Source organism: Lissotriton helveticus, chromosome 7 (genome assembly GCF_964261635.1).
Source record: "Lissotriton helveticus chromosome 7, aLisHel1.1, whole genome shotgun sequence".
NCBI lineage: Eukaryota > Metazoa > Chordata > Amphibia > Caudata > Salamandridae > Lissotriton > Lissotriton helveticus.
Window position 1 is genome coordinate 1,344,486,210 of NC_136068.1, and position 25,226 is coordinate 1,344,511,435.

A 25,226-nucleotide genomic window follows, 5' to 3' on the forward strand; every position below is an offset into this window, starting at 1 on the left:
CATGCCACTTTAGACAAAGTCCAGCCAGGATATCTAAATATGAGTTAAATCCTAAAAGTAATAACGTTTGCAGAGTAGCTAGAACTGTACTGTCCTCCACCAATAATATTGTTAGCTGGTGATCTAAACACTAGAAATTCTGCTATATACAAAGCAGTTTTGAGCTGATGGTTAAGGATGCTGGACATAACTACCATTTTCATAATTACTGAATAGATGTTTTGCACAAACGAGGCCTGGGGTGGCCTGGCTGAGTTCTGACCTCAGCAGAATGGATTGCTAACCTTTCTTCCACAAGCTAAGGCCTCCTCTCCACGAAGAGAAGATGGGTGGGGCTACAGGCTCATCCATCAGCAGCTTTCACTGGGTGCCAGGCACCAGGTTGCACCTCGGAGGGAAGGCAGCGAGGGGGTAAGGGGATTTTTTAGAGACCATTTGGCACGAGACCCTGGATGATGCAATTTTTAACAAACCCAGAGGCTTTGCAGGAAGGAGGGAGCAGGGGCATTGAAGTGATGTGTCGCTGTTTTCATAGGACAAACAGAGACTTCCTGCCAGTCCCCTACTCAACTTTTACAAAGTGCTTGCACAGGAAGAGAAGCTCTCTCTGGGGTGTGGTCTGCTGAGGTAGAAGGTGCTGGAGCCTGGCACAATGGGCAGTTGGAAGGAGAAACCCCCTGACTGCCCCCAGGATCCTGAACAGCGCCAGGAGAAGAGTCCAGGGCCAGTGCACAGAAGCAGGGGCCTCTACGCAGGGAGAAGAGAGGCCCAAGAGGAGAGCAGGTGAAAGGCTGGTGCAGGGAGCCAGTGAAGACCGCTCTCTGCAAAGTGCACCCTCTTGGAGACAAAGAGGGCAAAAGAGAGTGCTCCCAGTGGCTGGGAAGCACCACAAAGTGCAAGAGGAGGGCAAGATCCTCCAGCGCTGCACAGACGTAGCCAGAGGCTCTCTTCGCGGCTCTCCCCGAAGCAGCGGGAGAGCTGCTGCTGTAAAATGCATCAAGTCCCACAATGCCTTGCAGGCCAGGACCGGCATGCAAGGGAAAACAGCATTTTCTCAGCTTGTAGTGGCCCCAGAAGAACGTGGTCACCACCACACAGGTACATAGGTGCAGTGGGAGCTGCTGGAGAAGCACAGTCTCTCCCAGCACAATGAAGATAAGTCCCTCCCTAAGTCACATGGGGACTTGAAAATAATATTCCCTCAAGGGCTCAGCCTGCATTTAAACTCCTCTTAGGCAGGAACTTTCTTTCTACAGCTGGAGGAGGGTTGAGAAGTGCATCAAGGAGTGAAATGCTGAGTTGGGGATGTCTGGAGAAGGGCATCCCTTGGAGGTGAAGAGGTGTAATTGCACCTGTAGTGCATTTACTAATGTTATTTCTTTTAGAGGGACGGAAGGCCACATGTGTAATGTGGAGTGCCTGTGTGAGGTGATGTCATAAGCAAAGTGGGTTTATGTTGTCAGACATTCCTGCTAGGGTGTCTGGCTGTATCTGCGTAATCCTGTGATTTCATTGTGATGCCTTTAGGTACTGTAATTGTAATGCATTCTAATGATCCACTAATGTGATGAGTACTGTCATTCTCAATTGATGCCTAAACATGTATTCTTGCTGCTGCGCTTAGGTGAAGAACCCAAACTGCTAGCTCTTAAGAAGTAGAGGTGTATACTTCATTGTCAGTAGGGTTTTGTGTCACAAAGGCAGGGTTACCTTCTTTAAATGCTTGTTGAGTCAATAGGGTGGTCGCCACTGGGATGGTGCCAGTGCGCAGGGCCCTCGCTCCCGGTTATGTTCAACTAACTGCATTGGGGGAAAGATGATGTGCATACATGGGAGTGGTGGTACTAGACCCCCACCTTTCCTGCGGGAGGATTGGAGATGTTATGCAATGTCACAAAGTAATTCCAACAGCTTCAGTATATTTGTAAATTGGTGCATAATATTGAGCAGTGTGTGTGTTTAATAAATGTACTCTTACTTTTATAAAGCACAGTGCAGACTGGACAATCAGTTATTGAAAGTTATTTCTGCGCACCTGCAAATGGCGATTACTAGCCCACACCACCTCCCTTGAATAAGCCTCAGGCTGTTGTGCAACTCTACCCTCTGAGAGTCAGGCGCTACAATTGGGTGTTTGGTTCCCAGTGAAGGACAAATGTAGTCATGTTATTTGTGCAGGCCTCACAGATGCTGCCTCGTTTTCCAACAGTAAGTTTAGTAATCTGAAAGGTATGGGCATGAGAGAAATTGAAATGTAAGGCCACAAGAACGTTTTTGTTGAAGGAGATGGCTTAAACTTTCTTGTAATTCGCTATGGCGGAGGAGAATCACCCCACTGCTTTTAAGCAGTGCGAAGTAGAAACATAAAATAATAATAACTTTGAGTAATTTTAATTTTATGCATTGTGCTGGTTTGCAGGAGGGCGGGTGGGCAGGGCAGCTCTGCTTTCGGAGCAGAGCAGGGGAGGAGTGGTTTGCCCACTCCTAAGTGATGAATAACTGTTTGGTCGGCCCTCTCAGGCCACATAAAAAAAGCCATGCACACTTTCCCTGTTCTTCACGAGGGCTGCAATACAACCTGCAAGGAGAACATACCCAGGCCCCACATTCCCTGGCTGAGCATCAAACCAGGATGCTAAGACTAATCACAAATCTGTGTTGCAGCTTTGTGATTAGTCAGAAGGGCCTGGCTGCGCTTCGTGTTCCTCGAGGAGAGCAGGAGCAGAGACGCGGGACCTGGCGGCAAGGTAGGTTTATTTTGTAATAATATGCTCTGTCACTGGTGGAGAAGTGTGGCTCACTGATTAGAGGAGGCAGACCTGGAAGCAGAGGTCAGCCCTGGACCAGGGTTCAATTCCGGGCTCGGCGGGGTCTTGATTCCTAAAATGTCCATGGACTCGACAATTCTCGCTCCGGTGCCTACTCGATTCACGGGCTCACACTCTGCGACTCTGGGCAATAGCTTGCTTAATCTCCACAACGGCCCCTCGCGGCGGGATGCCTGGCTTTCACCTTGAGGATACCCTGCCGGGGTTATCTCACAGGGGAATACCAGGACGGGTTCCCTAAGCAAGCGCTTAGAGACCGCTTGGTGATTTGCGCTATATAAAATTCCTGTACATTTACATTTACATTTAAACCCCTCTACCCCCGTGTGACCCTCCCCCTGTGAACAAACCCCCACCCACCTCACCCACCTCACCACCCACGAGTCATGCTTGCCGCAATTGTATGAAGGACTTTAAATTTGAGGACAAAGAGTTCGAAAAGGTATCTGCCAGGAAACCAGGAATGTCTGAAACTTGGAAATATGTTACTAAATTTGATTCATCATGTGGATGAGAATCTTCATTACAGTCAGGACAATAAATAGCGTGCCAACACACAAGGCAGATTATTTCACTGAATTATTGGGGTCATGCTGAATCACAGCCTGGTTAAAGAACCTTAGATTCAGAGTGCTGAGGATCTGTGGTGCTGGAATAATTTTCAGAGTGGGGTGTTAACATCAGTGTTGCATAACTGAAGTCAAAGGCAATAGCAGCTACTGGGGCATTAAAGTGGCAATAAAGTGGTGGGGCAGCGCTGGGTAGGCAGTACAGGGGGGCAGTCAGTGGTGGCTCTTCCACATTGGCAGAGCAGCATCGCCCCACTGCCTGGCGCAGAGGCAGCAAATGAAAAATAAAACGATGCTCCAGCTGGTGCATGGAGGAGTGGGGCATGGGAGAGTGGAGGAGATATGCTTGTGCACTCCCTAAGTACGCAAATATGTTTGGCCAGCCGTCTAAGTCCGACCAAAACACACATGTGCACTTAGGTTTCTCCAACCTGGCTGCATTCAGCAGCAGGGCTGAAGAAACCACACAGACTCAATGACCTGAGCAGAACATCTTTCCTGCCTGCTCAGGCCAATTGCTGCACTGTTCTGCAGCACGAGGATTGGATGGGAGTCTGTCCCAGGGGCTGCTGAGACCAGGAAGATGGCAGTAGGCGTGACGGGATACGGGAGGCGGACGGCAGCATCAGGTACTTTTTTTATTATTGTTTTTTACATGTCCCCCCGCATGCCCTCTCCCCGTTCCCTCCCCACCCGCTCACTATCCTTTGTTACTGGTGGCCGCCACTGGGGGCAGTGAGGGGAAAATAATTTTAAAAATGCTTACCTGCTATCTGCAGCATAGGTGCTCTTATGGCCTCTGCTCCTTGACTCCCAGCATGTCACAGCCTCACCTACACCACTCCAGACGCTAGTCTCATGCTGATATTACCCAGCATGAGAGCAGCACTGTGACTGGAGTAAGCGCCCTAGATAGAATCTCACTTAGGGACTACGGCCCTGTGCTTGCTCTCCACTCAGCTGTACAGTACTGCTCAGATGGATAGATTGAAGTGCGCATGACAGTTTGACTGGCCTAAGACGGCTGGCCAAACTGTCATGCACACATGAAGCAGTGCCATCACTCCTTCTTCTTCCGGAAGCTGTGTCCTGTCAGAATGGACATCCCGCTCTGCCCTCGGCTGCAGGAAGTGAGTGAGGAAAAATAAAATGTGAATAACATTTGTTATTATCATTTAATTTTTCATTTTTCAATGCTGAAAAGCAGTGTGGCGATGCTCCTCCACTTTAGCGAAGGGGCAGTTGCTGGTCAAAAGATTACGCCACACAAAGAGCAAGTGTAGCAAATGAGCCAAGTGCATTCAGCAGGAGAGTGGCAAAAGTGTGTTATGCAGCCGGTGTTGCATTTTGAAGTACACTGCCTCAAATATATTACTAATGCATGGTGTGGTAGTGCAACATCATTTATACACAGAACAATTTCTACTGAAATGGCCAATACATTTTTACAGACATGCAGTGTTCCTGATAAAACTATATGGCATACTAACGACAATGTGTGGAAATCAAGTTTGAGCAAATATTTATTATTTGCACAGCACTCGATTTGTTTGTAGCCTATTAAAAATCTTTTTTGCTATCACACTTCAGAATTTTAAAAAGTACTTAATGTGTGCTTTCCTAACTGCTGATGTATTTTGAAATATTTGTTCAGTACATTTACAGTTATTTTAAATTGTGTTGTGATAAGAAATACCATCCTACAACTTTGCCTTTCACAGTCCCTGTACTCCAGCAAGATTGCCACATAATTCACTTTTCAAAATCCTCCCACTTCGTAGTCCGAGAATGAAAGTAGACATTAATCTCCATGTCAAGCGATTAAGAAATATTTCGTCAGTAGACATAGCTTGACATTAGACCTCTGGCTTTAAACGCGCAGTGAATACAAGGTAAAGACACTATTTCAAGGCATCACTATTGCTCCTTCAGCATTTCAATCATTTAGGGGGGTGCTGCAGCACAACCAGCGTCCGTCCTTCCAGTGCCTATGCAAATGATTGATTCTAACAGGAACTCTTCTGACATTTGGGGGAGACATCGGAAAGAGGAGATGAGTCTTAGATAAGCCAGGGCACTCAAACAAACCTTTGTGTCTATTCAAAATCACACAATGTACTATCTAATTAGCTTGCCAACAGAAGATTAACAGCTGCGTTGCATAAAGCACCGATTCTTCAGACCTCATCAGTTAATTACTTTTTCTGAATTGATGAATTCCGAAGGTTGCAAAAAAAAAGATTGTGTCTGCTTCCCAGCAGAAATAACAATTACACATAACTGACCTGTAGCAGGGAAATAATCACCTATTGTAATATGGCCTAGGGCCTGCTTTGCACGCATGTTATGTTAGCATGGCTTATTAGAAGTTTATATGCCATTTTACCTTTTGCTGCTTTTGCACACGACATAGCTGTTTTTGTAAGTTAGCCTTCACGAAGATCTACACATGGGAAAAGGTTTGTTTTCGACATCTCTAGACTTACATCGTGCCACTAGTCTGCACAGTGAGTGCTGAAGCCGTCAAGGTTATCAAAACATGTTAGCTGTTTTTCGACATGTTCGAGTAACGCTCTCTAGACACAACATTTTGGCACCTGTGAGCCAAGTAAGATTCTGGCATCCTTATTATCACACACTCGCCATGATTTCACACACTTGGAAGCTTAGCGCGAATATCTCCAAAAGTTGGTAATAGGAGATAGCGATGTTAGCGACTGTTTCCAGTCGCTAACATCTTGGCGCGCCCACTTTGCATGCCATTAGTGATAAATATCACTGACATGCAAAGTGGGGCCCTAGATGGTCGCTATCTCCTACTAGCTGTCGCTAACTGGTGTTAGCGACAGCTAGGTAATAGGGAGATAATTTTATCTCCCCTTTCTTGGCTTTTAAAGCCAAAATAGCGGAGATAACCCCCCTTGATAATATTCCCCTCAGTTCCTATATAGGAAGGGTGTTAAAACTAGGAGCTATAGGACCTGTTTTCACCATCATTGTAATATGATTTTTCCTTTTGTATTTTATGGAATTGTAACCATGCTGATCATATTATTTTTAATCATATGTCTGCTTATGTTGGCTAAGATACTGCACATGAGATCACGTCGTTAAAATAAATATTTTAACCTTACCGTGTCTCTTATTTACTCCTGTTGTGGACTGGTATGAGAGTATAACAAAAGAGTGTTCTCTCTTCCCACCATTCCTGAGATGGTCCTAAGTTGCATGTTCTAGGTTGTCTAATCATTGGTTACTTTGCTATAGGACGAAGAGTTAATGTGACACTGATGCTAGCTGGTTGGGTTTTTTCTAGGTACTGAGATGAGTTTCTGGTACACCACAATTCACTGATGTCCTAGGTCTCTGTGCACAGTTCTGTGTATGAGCAGGATCCTATGAACAACCCCTGTAAAACTCTGCTTTTCATAGGAAAAGCAACAGGTTTGCGGGAGCAGGTTTCTAAGATCTGGAAAATGAATATCTCAGAAATATATGCACACACATTTAGAGGCCATATGCTTTTCGAAACCAATGACACATTTCTAAAAACATGGGTGGTATAACTAGACTTGTGCTAGTTCATTTACTTAGCATCACTGAAGTGGCCCCTTACAGTGAAGTAACACCATAGTTGGGCCGCAATAAAGTTACCAATTATGTGATGGTAGTCTTGGGGAAGACCATGTATGCTCAGCTTCTTGTTCAAGATGCCACAACAAATATCACTCGCTACCTAATGACATCAGATCTTTGCACTATTTCATACCAAAAAGAAGCATTGGCATAGCCAATAGGGCTTGCCTTTGGGACCTAATAAGTGTTTAAACAGAGCTATTGGCTTTGCCATTGTGTTCAAGCCATGTTGTAGAGCATTGTGGCTGCTGTGCAGCATGTTGAAAAGTTAGAATAAAAAAGTCGTATAAGCATTTTTGTTACCTTATATATTTATTTATTTATTTATTTATTCAAAGTTTTATATAGCGCGAACAAGATCCTTACAGATATCAGAGCGCTTCACAATGAAAGGGTAGGGGCAGTAGGAATGAACAGAGGTAATGGGAGCAATGTAGTAGTCACTAACATGAAAGGAAAATAAAGACATACATAAAACATATCAATATACAGTACGGTAAACAAGTAATATAAGACGGCACAAGTCATTGATCCCACTACAGAGGTGTTCAGATACACCTTGGGTGAATGGAAGGCTTATACCAGTGTTTTAGTATAGAGAGAGCAATGAGTGGGGGCATCGGGAGGGTGAATCAGTGACCCAGCGTGTATCATATATTGGTCGGTAGTAAGAAAGTAGCGCAGTAGTGTCTCCATCAGGTAGAGGTATAGTGCCAAAGGACAAGGTGGGCATTGACACAAGGCAATGCAGAGTCTCTGATCCAGCACCTATGAAGTTCAGGAGATCTTGGCCAGAAGGATGGTTTTCACCTCTTTCTTGAAGAGTGCAGTGGAGGAGATACGCCTGGTTTCAGGAGGGAGCGCATTCCAGATCCTGGGTGCCATTCCTGAGAAGGAGCGCTTGTAAGTTTTCTCTTTCCGGAATCTGCGGGGTTTCAGGAGTAGATTTTTTGAGCTTCTATTGGATCTCGAACCTCCTGATATAGACAACTTTTGAGCGAGGTAGTTGGGTGCATTGTGGTGCACGGCCGCGTGTGTCATAACTGCAATTTTTAGTTGTATTCTGGCTTCAAAAGGCAGCCATTTTAGGGACTTTAAGTCTGGGGAAATATGCGAATGTTTTCTTGAGCCAGTAATGAGTCTTGCGGCAGCGTTCAGAGAGGCTCTTAAGGGTGCTGTTGTGGATAGCGGGAGGCCGCTGAGGGCCACAATTCCGTAGTCTATTCGAGGGATGACTAACGCTTGTACAGCTGTTTGGAAGTCTTCAGCAGGGAGGAAGGGTTTAATTTTCCTCAGTGTGTTGATTTGGAAATTAGCTGCTTTTGTGGCTTTGCTGACGTGCTGCTGCATGTTGAGCTTGGCGTCCAGTGTGATGCCTAGGGATTTCGCTGAGTCCACGATGGTGGGTTGGACATTGAATGCTGTTAGGTTGTTGAGCCATGTTTGGGTGGTGGAGATTTTCGCCGGGGGTGAGATGAGAAGGAACTCAGTTTTCAGAGCATTTAGTTTGAGGTGATTATCGGCTAGCCAAGATTGAGTGTTGATAAGCGTGGAATTCAGATGTTTGATATCATCCGGAGATTGAAGCTTTAGGTACAGTTGTGTGTCGTCGGCGTACATATGGAATTGGACATTGGAAGCTTGGAGCAAGGTGGCGAGCGGTTCCATGACGAGGTTGAACAATGTGGTGGAGAGGGAGGATCCTTGTGGAACACCTAGATCTGCAGGCACAAGTGAAGATAGCACATTGTCGATCTTGAACTTCTGGGACCGGTTGTGAAGGAAGGACGAGAACCATTTGAGAAGAGTTCCTGATAGACCCATTCTAGTGCTTAGCAGCTCCAGCAAGTTCTCATGTTTGACCGTGTCAAATGCTGACGAGAGGTCAAGAAGGATGAGGAGGCAGGACTCATTGCGATCAAGAATTTGGAGGGCGTCATCAATTATGTGTGTCATAGCTGTTTCCGTGCTATGTTTTGCTCGGAAGCCTGATTGATGAGAGTTGAGGAGGTCAAATTGGTCAATGTGTCTTGTTAGTTGGAGTTGGACACATTTCTCCAGCAGTTTGGCCAGGGTGGGGATATTGGTGATGGGCCGGTAATTGTTTAGGTCAGACGGATCAGCTGTAGGTTTCTTGAGTATAGGCGTGACTTGTCCCACCTTGAGGGAGTCTGGAATGAGGCCTTGTTGCAGGGAGCTGTTGATGATTTTGGTCCAGAGAGGGAGGAGCAAGGGGATGAAGTCTTTTACAGCATTCGCAGGTAGTGGGTCTGTGAGGTGATTAGAGGGCTTCAAGGTGCAGAGCAGTTTGTGTATTGTTTCTTCCGAGTAGGTATCGAAGTACAGCCAAGATGCCATGTTTTTAGGTTGAGTGTTAGCCATTCTGGTGTGGTTGGGGAATCGGCTTACATCCAAGATGAGGTCATTTCTTATGTTGTCAGTCTTTAGCTTAAAGAAAGCAGAGAAGTCCTCACAGTGTGGGGTGTCGCTTGTTGTGCTATTTGATTGTAAGGGTTGTGCCTTTGTTTGGGTCTTGATTAGTTCGAACAGTTTTCTTGGCCTGTTTTTTGCTTGGTCCAACTGGCGGCTGAAGAAGTCCAACTTTGTGCGCTTTATTTTCCTGAAGTAGGCATTTCTCTTGTTTTTAAGCCTTTTGAGGTGCAGTGCTGAAGGGTCCGATCTCCAGGTGCGCTCTGCCATTCGCATCGAACACCTGTCGTCATTGAGTCTGTCGTCATACCAGGGGTTAGAAGTTTTGGTGGAGACTCTCTTCAGTTGCAGTGGGGCGACTTCATTGACTAATGTATTCATAGATTCAAGGTAGTGGTCAGTCAGTGATTGGACATCCGAGGCACCTGAAGGGGGAAGGAGGAGATTGCCGATGTGGGGAGGCAGAGTGGAGGGGTTGAGATTCTTCATGTCCCTTTTCCATGTTTTGGATTTGATTGGTTGAGCCGGGTTAGGTTTAACTTTTTCATTGATAAAGAAGGTGATAATGTGGTGATCTGACCAGTCGCAGGGTATAATCGTCTCTAGTTGTGTAGAGTTCAATTTGGCAATGATGAGATCAAGTATCGAGCCTTTGTCGTGTGTTGGTCTATCGCATATTTGGGTAAGGTCAAGCGCATTAAGGAAAGTTTTGAGACTATTCACCACTGTGTCTTTCTGATCGTTCCAGTGGAGATTGAAGTCACCCAGGTAGATTTGGGTGGTCTGCCGACCGGCATTGGAAGTGATCATGTCCATGAGTTGTTGGGTGAATATGAGATTGTCACCAGGCGGGTGATAAATGAGATGTAAAGCACAGACTTGTTTGCCCTCGCTGGTGATGTCGAGGCAGAGGAGTTCACAGGAGGAGAGGGAGGGGGAGGTGACTTTAGTAACGGATAGGTTGCTCCTAAAAATGCATGCAATTCCCCCGCCCGTCTTGTCTGAAGACCTGTCTAGCCTAATGATGTGATAGTTGGGGGGGACTAGTATGTCCATTATCGGGGTAGAGGCTTCAGTGAGCCAAGTTTCTGTTAGAATGGCTAGGTCCAGATCCCTAGCTGAGACAAGATCAGCGATGTCGGAGGAGTGTCTCTGGGCCGATCTGCAGTTGAGGAGGATGCATTTGAGTTTGGGAGAGAGAAGGGTGGTCAAGCTTTCTAGAGTGAGGGGAACTTTTCTGAGGTTGTTAGGGACGGAACCTCTGTTGTTGAGTGTTGGGAGCCTCAGAGGGTTTGTAAGAATTGTGGGTATGGGGATGTGTGTGCTGGATATTTGTTTTACCGGACCTGGGCCATAAGAGCGTAGGAGAGAGCATAGGTCGCGGTCCGACAATGGGTTGAGGACACGGCGGGGGCGGTGGGAATTGTTGCGAACGGGGATAGTCGGCCAGTGCGGATGTCGTTGGAGGCGAGGGTATGAAGGGCGGGTGCGTCCTTTGTAGGGCAGAGGGATGATGGGAGGTAGACGTGCTGAGAGAAGGTCTTTGATTGCGTGGACATCTTTTTTGATTTGTAGAATATCCTCTTTGACTTGTTGGAGGGTGGGTGAAGTCAGGTCAGTAGGTGTATTGGGGAGGGCGTAGGTGGTGAGAGCCATTGGTGAATGGTTGTGTAGTGAGCTGGCAAGCGGGCAGGGTATCGAAGGGGGGGCTATACTAGCGTTGTTGGAATGTTCTGCGGTGCAAGTGGGTGGGATGGCATTCAAAGAGTGGGCGTGTTTGTGGGCGGGGGGTGTGGGTGAAGTAGGCGGTGAAGGCGGTGGGTGGGAGGCATAGGTGGTGCCGTCAGTGGGAGACGGTGCCGGTGAGTGGAAGAGTGAGTGAAGGCTGAAGACAGTGGGGGAGACCGGAGGGTAGTGAGGACTGAGAATAGGGGGTGGGAGAGAAGGGGATGCTAAGGTAGGGGAGGTGGTATGTTTTATGTGTTTTGTTGGGAGGGTGTGAGTGTCGTGGGCGGGAGTGGGGAGGGAGCTGGGGGGGGAGAGGTGTCTGCCGTGGGGCGTTTGGGGGGGGGTGGATAAACTCCGAATGGTGATGTTATCAGATGGTGGCATGTTGTGGGTGAGAGTTGTTCTGTCAGGTGTGAGGGTGTCGTGTGTGAGAGTGGGGAGGGAGCTGGGGAGGGAGAGGCGTCTGTTCGGGGGGGGATGGGAGGGGGTGGATAAACTCTGAGCGGTGGTGTATTCAGGTGGCGTGTTGCGGGTGGGTGTTATGTCAGGGAGGAGAGGGATAGGGGGATATGGGTGGGGGTAAAAGGGGACATGTTAGAGGGGCGGTTAGTATAAGAGGTGGTGACATTTGTGTCTGTCCTTGGGGAGAGTGGGGCGTTGACAGCAGGTGGGCCATTTCCTGGGGTGCTGGGGGTGTCTGTCCTTGGGGAGTGAGGGGTGTTAACAGCAGGTGGGCCATTTACTGGGGTGCTGGGGGTAGAGGTGTTGTAGGTGGGGGCTGCGACGTCAGGGGTGATAGTGTTGGTGGAGATCTGGGTGGGGGTCCGCAGCTTGGAGAGGTGCTCTTTGAACTTGGGGAACAGGTTGTCTAGTAGTTCCAGGTTCTTGTCCGTGGATTGAATTAGGACAATCCCGTTATTATAGATAGTAATGGTAGTCCTGCCAGGGAAGAGGTGGGAAGGTGTGATAGAGAGAGTTAGGCCATGAGTAGTTTTCCTGGTGGAGGAGACGGTGAGTAGGGTTAGGAACACTTTTCTCCATTGGGCTCTGCGTGAGGTGTGGAAGATGATATTGGTATTCAGGGCTCCGTTGCCCGGTGAGAAGTAGGTGTCGGCAAAGGGTGTTTCAGGGTGCGATCTCAAGAAGTTATGTTTAAAACGTTTAGTGGCTTTTTTGGTGAGAGTGGGAGGGTAGTTAATTCTAAAAGTGTGCTTGCCGTTGAGTTCCATTATAGTGGGGCTGTTGGGTGTAGGAGATAGGAGGACAATAAAAGCTGTCAGCCGCTAGTTACAGGGCAAAGGAATGACACTAGTGAGTGATCAGAAGTATAAGAGGTAGAAATCAATGCAATCCAAGAACCAATAGTGCGTAGGTGCGGCCTTCCTAATGTATCCTATATTCGAGGTAGCAGTCAGCGTACACCATGTACAAAATATGAGGGGTAGAACCGGTTAGGTGTAATCAACTATACACATCAAAGTGTACTAGGTAACAGCAGTGAAGTCTAGATGTAGACAGTGGCTGGGTGCAGCTTACATGCCTAAGCGAAGTGAATGCGGTATTAATAATCAATACAGCATCGTGAAGTAGCTTACATCGAAGAACTAACAAATAAATGAGGTAGCAAACATTGAATGATAGGGATAAGGGTGAGATAGGTGCAGCTTACCGCATATACAGTATAAGAGTAGGGCTAAACTACTAATGAATTAATGAGTTCGAGAAGGCACAATAGGAATACACATGTGCAAACAACAACTGTCAACCGTAGGTTACATAGCATAAATGATACACTAGTGAGTGGCCCAGTATCCGCCATGAGAGGCAGTACTCGGTGCCGTCCAGGAATAAACAGTGAGTAGAGGCAACTTACAAAAATGAACTGGATATATGAGGTAGCAATCAGATAAATGGAACCACAGTGACACTAGTGAGTGGCCCAAAGTAACAAAAATGTTAGAGGTAGCATCGGTGTAGTCTAGTAATAGAAAGTGATTGGGTGCAGCTTACAGGTTAATAAAGTATATGAGGTGACAATCAGTGCATAATAGGGATAAAAGTGAGGTGGGATCAGTTTACAAAAAAATATACAATGTGCAAATAAGGATAGAATAGTACATACATACTAGAATAAATACAAAGATATACCGGAACCAATATAGGTGCAAACGTAGGCTACAATAGACAAATATATGACTCTAGTGCTCAACCGAAGAAAAGTTGTGAGAGCAGGTTACACAAAATGTATAAAACACCATTAAATATATAATACTGCAATAAAAGGTAGACACTAAGTCACATGATAATTAGATGCAACCAAGAAGACATTATGTACAACTGAACTACCTTATTAAAAATACAATTAACATAAAATTTGATTTCTAGTTTTGTGATTATTGTTTCACTACTGTGGAAGCAAAATTAAGATTTATTGTTATGGTTTGTTTACAGTGGTAGATGAGGTGTTATTATAATGTAGCACACGTTTCCAAATAGGGAAGCATGTTTTAAGGAAAAAGCAAATATATAACAATTAAAATCCAAAGAAAAATGGGATAGTGTGTATAATATGGGCAATAATGTTTCTTAGAAGGGCTGGTATGTAGTAAGTTCCTTTTTACAACTGTTTAGAAACACTAAAACAATCGCTTAGGGAAAGCAGAGAAACTGTGCACAAAATCCATCAGTACTTCAACAACTGTTGTAAACAGACAACAATTAGTTGTAATATTTTTAGAATAATTTGTGTGCTTATTACTGCAATGGCAATACGGTTATTTATAACATAGGGCCTTTTTTAGGTTCTTTGAATGTTTCTTCCTTGTAGCCTAGGCTTCAACTGTGATTAAAAAAATGGGGGGTGAGGGAGGGGTCTCTCAAATAGGCGTGGCCAATGTGATTAAGGGTGTGGCTTCAACATATTTTAACAACAAATCTGTGCTTAGTTAGCATAGTGTGGCGCCTGACCATTATTTTGCTGCTTCTGTCATTGCATCCAGATATATAATAACAAGTAACATTACACTTACAACAAGCCTGGACTATTGGTTTTGTAAATGGTTGTTAGTTGAATACGATAAAAAAGCAACAACTATGGCTTTGTTGTATATATAGAACATTATGCTTCAGTTATAAAATGATGAATGTGAAAGAACTATATCTAGTGTCGTTGAAGTTATACTAAAGGCAGTGCAGAGTTAATATTTTCTTTTCACTGAGGGCAAAAATGGAAACGTTTTAATTTTAAAACGGGTGGGTCAGGGAGGGATTAATGCAAAGTGGCCGGCAAGGAGAAGCACACATATGAGCAAGAAATACTAGGGCCACAAAAAATCACAGAGTAATAGGCTGTACGGGTGTGGGAAAGTTATGGGGGAAGCAAAAAACAGATGGGAAACATTAAACTGGAGCGCTGGTGCAGAGAGGCACATAAAGTATGATTAAGGAAAGGGAGGGCACTGCACAACAGGCAATAACCTCTTGGCAAATGAGGTAAATATAGATAATGTAACTGGCACGCAAATAAAGCGCTCCGATACCTTTGAGTCGTGTAGAGGTTGCACTATTTAATTTAGTGCAAAAATAAATGTGATCATAAACATCAGGGCACAAGTCGTAAAAAGAGAAGTGGGGGGACGCTGTCACCGGAAGTGACGTCACAACAGGAAGTGACGTCACGAAAGGTGCCGAGCTCCTCGTCCCAGAGAGGCCAAAGAGTGATGTCCAGCTGTTTGGCAGAGGGGACGGCGCCCCCCGGTAAAATAAGTGGGGGAACGCCGTCCACCCGTGCGGTACCCCGAATCGATCCTTGATAAACATGTTTATCTTTAATACATACATGGAATGGGGGGCAGCAAACTTGGGCTGCGGGGGTCCTGTTGAGGTCAGGCTATACTGCGCTTTCCGATAGCTGTAGAAGGCAGCATCCCAGCTCCAATCTCTGTTTGGTGGTTGCGGAGCAGTAGCAGCAGCAGTTAGATCTCTGGTCTGCAGGTCGTTGTCGCAGTCGCAACCATGCACAAAGCCCCCATGCCCAGGCTCCAGCAGCAGGAAGACACTGGCTCCGTAAAAAACACAAAATACAGGAATAAATGTGTCTTCCTATTAGGGGTGATGTGTATGGCTCTGAGTAACAAAAAAGTGAGAAAGGAATGACTGAAAAACTAAGCACGAAATATGTAGGCGTGTATTATTAAGTCCCAAGTTCAAACTTGAATACTGTACATGTCTAGGAAAAATGTTATATTTCACTTTCAAATGTATACCTATTCCTCCTAAAACACATCCTTGGCAACGCACTGCATAGGAGTAGGGTGCTAAAGTTTTTTTATGCAAGTAACAAGACGCCTGAATTCTGATCTACCTGTCGTTTTTTTTTATTTTTTTTATATATATTTATTTTCCGTGTTGCGCACACTTTATACATTATACATTATACATCAAAAGTTAATTCCTATCATTTATACGTAAACAGTACATTTCATTTCAAGTTCAACATGGTTCATCAAAGTTCAGCAAACTAATTTATAGTTTCATTGAAACCATAATTTCCTTCCATCAGGTTCTATATACCCCCAATCCCTCCTTCCATCTATTTATGGGATCCCATTTTCTCAGGCCTAGAATCCTTCCTCTTCTGCCTTTCCGTGCATAAATATTCTTCTCCATATTGTATGCTGCCAGTAGGTTAGCCAGCCAGGTTTGCATTGCCGGCGAGTTTTTATCCAGCCATGCCCTAGCAATGGTTAGTCTGAGCACTGCCATTGCTACAAACATAAATTCCCGCAATGTATCAACCCCGTCCGGACCAACCCCTAGAAGGATCCATGTTGGAGTGAGTTTAGTTTGAATCCCCAGTGACCTCCCGAGGAAGCCCTCTATGTCTCTGACCAGTGTATGCACTTGGGGACAAGAAGCAAATATGTGTACACTATCAGCTTCAAGGGCATTACAGCGGGGACAGGTAGTACCCCTAGTCCCGCCCCATTTTGCTATCCTGGCTGGAGTAAAATAAAGTGAATATAGGGTTTTATAGTGTTGGGCCTGTAGGGGGGATGAGCACAGAATTGTTCGACCTAGGTCCAGTGATTCCTGAAACCAACCTGTTTCCCCACTAAGTTTTTCTGCCCATTTGTTGCCATATTTTTCCAAATCATCAGTTTTCTCTTTTACCAAGCTTGCATAGAAGGACTCGATCGTACAATCCCCCAATAGTCTTATTTTCTCCAGAATCTCATTCCTATTAAAACCAGCTGGTCCTCCCTGTTTGTTGTTTAAAAAGCTCCTAATCTGGAGGTACTTAAAAAAACCTCTGTTATCAATACCGTATTTATTTCTTAAATCTATAAACTGTACTAGCCCCTCAGTATTAAATAAATCACCAATTTGTGAAATCCCCCTTCTGTCCATTCTGACATGGTTTGATCTGCAAAAATTGCTGGAGGGAATGACCTATTTTTATTCAATCTGATGTATCTCCCCAACTTAGACTTCTTCAAGAATGCATTCCAGACCTTGATCGCAGCCGTAATCGTCTTGAACCTTGTTCTTTTAAAATCTCCAACATCAATGCAGTTTAAAAAACAGTTTCCCACCTCTGCCCCTAATACTGCTGCATATACTTGCGTAGAAAAGTTGTTAACTCTTTGATCAAGGTCAGTCCCTCCTATTAACCCTTGCATATATTGCAGAGCTGCTGCCATGTAGTAAAGTCTGAAATCAGGGGCTCCCCATCCACCCCTCTCTCTTGGAAGGGAAATAAACCTGTAAGCCCTGCGGGTCTTCCCCTGTGCCCAAATAAACCTGTTGCAGATTGCCTCCAATGCATTAAACCAACTGGCTTCAAAAAATAAAGGGATAGATCTGAAAAAATAAAGAAACTTGGGGAGAATTATCACCTTGATTACATTAGTACAACCCACCAGCGACAGATGTAAATTGTTCATCCTATCTAAATCTGTTTTTACCCCTGATATTAGTGGAGCCATATTAATTTCTACCACCGCATCAAGATTTGCTGAAATTGCCACCCCCAAGTATACCGCCGACCCAACTACCCTAGCATCATTACATCTAGAGTAACTATTTTCCACAATCTGTGTTTTAGAGCTATTCAGACTGTAACCCGAAACCTGTCCAAAACATTGTGCCTCTTCTTCCGTCGCCCTGATAGCAATTGTGGGGTTGGGTGTCAGAATGGCCACATCATCCGCGTATGCCAACGTTTTTATCCGGCAGCCATTTACATTCATTGCCGGGATCTCTGGATTCTTTTCTAACCTGCGCAGATACGGGTCCAGATACAGCATGAATAGCAGGGGAGATGACGGACAGCCCTGCCTGGTCCCTCTGCTAATCTTAACTGCTGCCGAATGCCCATTGTTAACCCTGATCTTAGCCGTTGGATTTTTATATAGAGTCTGTATGGCCTTTATAAAGCCCTCCCCTATGCCACTCCATCTCATCACCGAGTTTTTATCCAGCCATGCCCTAGCAATGGTTAGTCTGAGCACTGCCATTGCTACAAACATAAATTCCCGCAATGTATCAACCCCGTCCGGACCAACCCCTAGAAGGATCCATGTTGGAGTGAGTTTAGTTTGAATCCCCAGTGACCTCCCGAGGAAGCCCTCTATGTCTCTGACCAGTGTATGCACTTGTGTTTTAGAGCTATTCAGACTGTAACCCGAAACCTGTCCAAAACATTGTGCCTATTCTTCCGTCGCCCTGATAGCAATTGTGGGGTTGGGTGTCAGAATGGCCACATCATCCGCGTATGCCAAACGTTTTTATCCGGCAGCCATTTACATTCATTGCCGGGATCTCTGGATTCTTTTCTAACCTGCGCAGATACGGGTCCAGATACAGCACGAATAGCAGGGGAGATGACGGACAGCCCTGCCTGGTCCCTCTGCTAATCTTAACTGCTGCCGAATGCCCATTGTTAACCCTGATCTTAGCTGTCGAATTTTTATATAGAGTCTGTATGGCCTTTATAAAGCCCTCCCCTATGCCACTCCATCTCATCACCGACCATAAGTAGCCCCTGGATACCCTATCAAACGCCTTCTCTGCGTCTAAAAAAAGCGCTGCCATAGGGTCTCCCAGGGTACCTGCTGCATCAAACATAGTAATCACCTGTCTGACATGTTGTGTCATCCCTTTACCTGGAATAAACCCGTGCTGTGTGGGACTTACCAGACACTCAACAACCCCCAGAGTCTTTTGGCAAGCATTTTCGAGTACACTTTTACGTCAGCATTCATCAGAGTGATTGGGCGGTATGAGCCTGGAGCGGTTAGTGGTTTACCTTTCTTTGCTATTACAATGATGTCAGCCCCTCCCCATGATTCAGGAACTGATTCACCCTTCTGTGCCAGCAACATAATGTTAAACATATCTCCTATGAGTGCTGTTCGGAATACTTTGAAGAACTCCACCGGAAACCCATCCGGGCCCGCTGCCTTCCCCGATGGTAGGTTGCCAAGAGCCGAAACCAACTCCTCTATCTGAAATGTAGCTTCTAGCCCCGCCTTGTCATCCGGAGGAAGCTCTGAAGGCCGCACCTCGCTCAAATATCTTTCTGCCTCCTCCGCACCCCCAATATTATCTGAAGTAAAGAGGTCTGTGTAAAATTGTCTAAAGACTTCCCTTATCTGGTCTGCTTCTGTAACAGCATTGCCCTGGGCATCTATGATTTCTTAAATTTCAGATGTCGCTCCTTTCTGCCTAGTCCGAATGGCTAGAATATGGCCCACTCTTTCACTAAACTCGTATGCATTCTCCTTTTTAGCCAGGTATTTCTCAGCTTTTTTTTGGCGATTCCTTCCAGGGCATCTGCTTTAAGCGCAATAACCCTAAGCATATTCTGATCTAGGGGGGAATGCTGCCGTATAGCTACTGCTAGATCTTCTTCAGCTCTGATAAGGTTTTTACACAATTCTTCTGCCTTTAACTTCTCCTTCTTTTGAGCAGACAGTACAAAACTCAGTGTCTCGCCCCTGACCCCCGCCTTGAAAGTATCCCACACTACCCCTGGGGGTGCAGTCCCTCTATTTATATCACAAAAATCCTTAATCCACTTCATCATATATACCTGATATTCCTGATCCTGTAGCAGCGCCCTTTCAAAAGTCCATTGCACATTTCTTCTTTGAGCCTGCCCCAATCTTAATGTCAAAACTAATGGGCTATGATCCGATATAATACGGGGCTGCCTTTCAATTTTTGACCCATCAATCAAACTATTTGAAATTAAAAATAATCAAGTCTAACCATAACTTGGTGAGGGGCCGAGAAAAAGGTACTACCATCTAGATTCGGATGCCATTTTATCCATGGATCTTCCAGGGAATTATGAAACAGCATATCTGAAAGTGCTCTAAAGGTTTTTCTTTTCCTCCCTATATACTGTCTCCCAGGTTGCAGGAATGAACTATCAGGGTCATGGAAATTAAAATCGCCACAACAGATAATTGGCTCAGGCCACTGTGCCAGTTCGGCGTCCAGAAACTGAAAAACATCTGGATCGTCCTCTGTGGACCCATAGATTGAGACCAATGTGATAGTCTCCCCTTTAAAGGCTATCTCCAACAACACCCATCTCCCCCATTGATCTTCTTTTTTCCTTTTCACTAGTGTATCTCTGTTCCTACCCAGCACTGCCACCCCTCTGGTTTTGGTCCCTTGATTAGATTTAGCTAATACTGCAAACCCCAACTGCTCCATAAGATATGCTTTAGAACCCTCTATATAGATCTCCTGTAGTCAGACCAAGTCCAAATGCAGTGTTTTGAGAAGTGCAGCCACTCTGAGTCTTTTATTTATTTCGTTAAGCCCGCAGACGTTTATGGAGGCTATTCTACATGCCATACAGAAAGGTTTTGCATCCAATAGTTAGCACTACTAACTCATAATGAAAAATCCGCAACAGTTGATACCATGTATTGCCTTTCATGTACTGTATACCTTGTCCCTTACTTCCTACCCAAGTGTGCTGTATCGTCCACCTGATACCGTGACTTTGCGTACCTTTTCCTCCCTCCTTCCCCCCTGTGCCCCCCTAGCCCTTCCCACCCTCTTATTTCCCCCCCCCTCCCCCTTACAGGCAAATAGGTCACGAGACCTATGTGTGGTCGCCTTAAATTGTGTGAGTCGCTTCCCTCTCCCACCTTCCTCCATCCTGTGCTGTGCAACCCCAGATTCTTTCACCCATATACCTATATACAGCAGTGTATTTTTAAGAAAAACATAGATCAAAAACATTCATATGGCCAGCCCCTTACCCGGCTTTCTTTTTCTTAATTTCTTCCAAAAATTGTTGAGCTTTAATTTCTGAGGAAAACATCCATACTTTCCCTTTTACAACTACCTTGAGCCTTGCAGGGAAGAGGAGATATGCTTCTGACCCGAGGATCTGAAAGGGTGCTATCATCTGCCTGAGTTTCCATCTCCGCTCCACCGTGACGTGAAAAAAGTCAGGTCTGGCGAAGAAGGTGGTACCCTGAAATGAGCGCCTGCTATCTGGTCTTGCCTTGTCTATGATCTCTCGTCTTAGCAAAAAAATCCCTGTATTGCCCTGGGTAGTACGCCCTGACCTTCAGCCCCTACACCCCCCGAAGCTTGACCTTTCTTCTGTGCAAAAGAGAACCGGTGCACCCTCTGTACCTCTCTTTCCCACTGCCATTGGGATTCTGGAAAGGCCCCCTTTAGCAGGTTCACCACAAACTTCCTAACGTCTTGCCCTTCTGTCCCTTCTGCCACACCGAAAAGTCTGACATTGTTCCATCTCTGCCTATTTTCAAAATCCTCCATCTTCCAGCTCAAATCCTCTGTTATCTTCTCTTGCTCCGTCTTAAACGACTGCCAGTTCCCAACGTCATCCTCCAGTTTGCCTGTGCGTTCCTCGACCTCTGTTACTCTGTCCACGACTTCATTATACAATTTATTCACTCTCCACAGAGCACCCTGAATTTTCTTTGATGCCTGCTTTGCTCTGCGGCTTTCTGTTCTTGCCTCTGCTTGCATCTGCTTGAGAGTGCTGTATAGAATTTCAAAGGAGTCTCGCCGGGTTGAGGTCTCAGGAGGGGCAGCCCTGGTTGTGTCATTATCCTGATATTCCTGTGAAGTAGCCGAGTAGTCCCATGTTAGTCGCCTTTCAGTGCGAGGGGGAGACCCAGAGGTGTGCCTTCTTAATTTTGAAGCTCTCTTCCTCTGCGTGGATTCTTTACCAGAGGTGCTAGACCCTGAGTCTGTTCCCTCCTCCTCCTCCTCTGAACTTTCTTCGGTAGAAATTATTGATTCTGAGTCTTCATTCACTGAGAAAAAGCACTCCCCCTCTATTGAGCCACCTTCAGCCTTTTCTGTTACATGTTTGGTCTTGTTTTTTCCCCGGTAGTGTATTTATCAGCCAAGCTATCCCTGCTGCCCCAGGTACTAGCTGGCTGTCTTTGGGAGTTCATTTCTGCCTCCATCAGCATCAAAGCCCCCAACATATCCGCATTCCCCACGTCCGTGCCAGCATGCCCCTTGTTGCCTCTGCCTACCGTATCTTGCACCGGCTCGAGAATCGATCCTGCCGTGTGCGTCTCTGCTGCCACTGCCGCTTCTGAGCCTCGGCCAAGTTCAGGCTGTTGCCTGGCAACCAGATTCTTCCCAGCCGCTGCCGCTTCCACAACGTCCTCGAGGACGCTCTTCCCGGGCTCCAGCTTTCCCTGCACATCACCGGGCTGTCCAGAAACCTTCGTGGTCAAGATTTCTATCAAGGTAGGCTGCCGCGATCCTGAGTCTTTACCTTTCGAGGTGTCTGCTCCTTTTGAAGATTTGTCCATAATAGTGCTCCGCGACTCCGCGGCTCCGCGGCTCCGCGTGGCTGTCAGTAACATTTCTGATTGCTCTGGGTGTCTTCCCACGAATCTCTGTTTTTTTCTTTACCAATGGGGCCTGTACTTTACGAATCGCCCCGTGAGCCTTCCCGACGCTTACATCCGTACTCGATGTAGCCGGTGTTGTTACTTTTGCTGCCGCTGGATCCGATGAGTCTTTTGGCTTATCCTGCTTTGGCGGTCGAGGGAACATCTTGAGCACCAGGTCTTGATTCTTACTAGCATTCGCTAACGCTAGGACTTTCCCCTTTAGCCAGTCCCAACTCGACCAACTCCAGAGAATCTTTTTGATGTAGCTGTACTCCTTCAGACCACCTTGCCACCAGCGTTCAAAGGCCATCAGGGGGTCCACAGCATCCTACTCATTCCTTATCCTAGCACCAGGTAGGAGAGGGAAAAAATGCAACTGCCTAGCACAACTCTGCAGCGGCCATCTTGCCTCAGGACCCACAAAGTTTCAAGGTTCTCGGGTGTTCAGGCTGCCGAGAAGCCACAGACACATCCCTACCTGTCGTTTGTTGACGCCTATCACTTGCACACATTTTATCTGTGAATGCATACCTTGCCATGCCTTTTTAATTGACAGCCCTGTGAAACCATGCTGCAACGGTAGGTACCTTGGCAGAATTTGATATGCAAAGCTTTTTCTCACAAGTATTCTGAGGCCATGTTGCACCCGGTAGCTCTCAAACATTTTGTCTGTGAGTATAGACTTTGCTTAGAGTGCCAACTAATCAACACAATTAACAGCCAGATGCTCTTCAAAGTCCAGATTCTGATGTGGAAGTTCCCAGCATCGGATAGGGAAGCGGGCAGTCGGGCATCGGTCAATGGGCCGGTGCCTACGGGTCACCAGTGAGCCGGTTTCTGTCAACCGGCCCACAGAGCCTTATTGTCTCCCCACCAAGCCACTGTAATGGGGGCCAGCATCTTGAGCAATGAGGCTCTGAGCAGGCCTTTCAGCAGTGTCACTAGGCCAATATTGTTCTGTCCCCAGCAGACTTTATCTTGGCCTCCCATGGAGCCGGCGCAGATGCCCAAAAGCAATGTCCCACTCCCCTGCCATGGGCCATCATAATCTCGGCTCCCGTGGAGAAGCAGAAGTTCTGTGCTTTTCTTCACTCCTCCCCTGCCGGGCCATCAACATGAGGCTACAGTTGGCTGGGAAGAGTAATTGAATGGACTTGCTGAGGTCCTGCTTTTGGCACCTTGGCACAAGTGTCTTTCAGGCCTTGGTGGGTGGGAGGGGGTTGTTTGCATAAAAATCGATTTGAAGCAGAGACAACATTTGAGCTAATGTCATGTTAGGGTCAGAACTGCCGAATGTGGAATTGTGGAAACAGGTTTGAGTCCCAGCCTCACCTCAACATTTTGTGATTCTGGGAAAATAATTTAATTGTCCAAGGCCTAAAAAAAAAGCAATTTGATCTTCTGTAATGTAACTGTAACTGGTGCGCATATAATTGCTGCCCTTTGGCCGAGTTTACGCTATATCAAACTACAATAATAAAAAAAACGTAACCTTCTGTATCTACATGATTTAAGAATCTACAAAGGCTGGAACTTAATAATTAGAGATGATTCTTTATTCAATAATAAAAATGTATGTATTCCTTTTTAACATGGCTTTTCTTCCTTTGTTTAATTTTAACTCTCATTAAAGACATTTTAGACCAGATTTTAAGCTGCTTTCAAATTACGTTTACAGTTTAGACTTTGAAGTACAAAAATACCAGCTTTATGTGATTTTATTAATTTTCGTACTGGCAAGGGCATTAAAATATTGGCTAATTCTGGTTAAAAACAGCCAGTTGGCAAACATAACCATATCAGGAGTTGTGGCCTTCGGGACACTTTATTTCACTTCGCAAGCCCAGCCATAATGTAGTTCTAGTATTCACCAATGTTTCTGGCTCTATGAGCTTTAAAATACAAAATTTATCAAACTTTTCTCTAAAACTGAGACCAATGAGACTAGCCAAATGCTGTTTTTTTTTTATTTCAAAGCATTTTATTTTATAAAGAAATGACAAAGAGAAGGAAGTACATACTATAATAAAAGTGATACAGTTGATCCAAGGGGAACGAAACAATCAGAGGCTAAGTTAAAAGCGTAAGTTAAGTAAATGCATTCGTAGATAACAGTAGCCTGGTATATGAACTAAATAGGTAAAGGCCAATCATCGATCGATAAACAATTGTATCACAATCAATTATTAGAATCGGGGGAAGGGAGGGGTATCGAGTTAAAGAAAGAAGAAAGAAAGAGAGAACAAGAGAAAAACTGAAAGGGGAGAGAGGACAGGAAAGAGAAAAAGGGAGAAGAAAAAGAAAAAGAAGGATTCCCAACGGACTAACCAAACACGCATAACACAAGGCGCCACTCAAACAGATACATCAAAAGGAAACTGAGCAATCAGCCCTTGTGATGACAAATCCATATAATCATCCAAAGCTTTCCAGACCTTACTAGAGATAGAAGGAGAACAGTGAGCTTGATCAACCGAGGTGTCAGCACTACGCAAAAAGGAGACCCAAGCCCACCAAGTATGATAGGAAACAGAGGAAAAGGATTTCCATTCCATAAGTATAACTTTCACCGCAACAGTCAAAAGGAGATCCATCAACTGTAATTCCAATGGATCCAAGGGGAGAGGAACAGGGGCAGCCAATGGACCCAATAATATTAATGGAAAAGAGAGTTGGAACTCAATACCAAAGATGAGAGATAGATGTTTATGAATGAGGTTCCAAAAAGGCTGAAGAAGGGAACAGTCAAAAAACATATGCTGAAAATCGCCCTTCAACAATCCACAGCTCCAGCATAAATTGTCATCCTTGAGAATGAGCGAATGTAGACGAACCGGCGTCCAATGAAGGAGGTTGATAGAGAAAAGTTTAGATTGTATTAATGATGGGGCAATTTTATTTCGAAGAGAAAATTTACCAATCAATTGCCAGGTGTCTGAAGAAATATGATCCGTAACTCCATGGTCAAAATGATGTAACCATTTTTGTTGAGTCACCGTATGTGTGGGCAGACTAACAGAGGATAAAAAATTATAGATTTTGGAGGCTACGTGACCAGATTTAGTCCAGATATGAAAAAGAGAAATGGTAGAAGAGGTAGGATGAAGATGAACCTTAGCGAG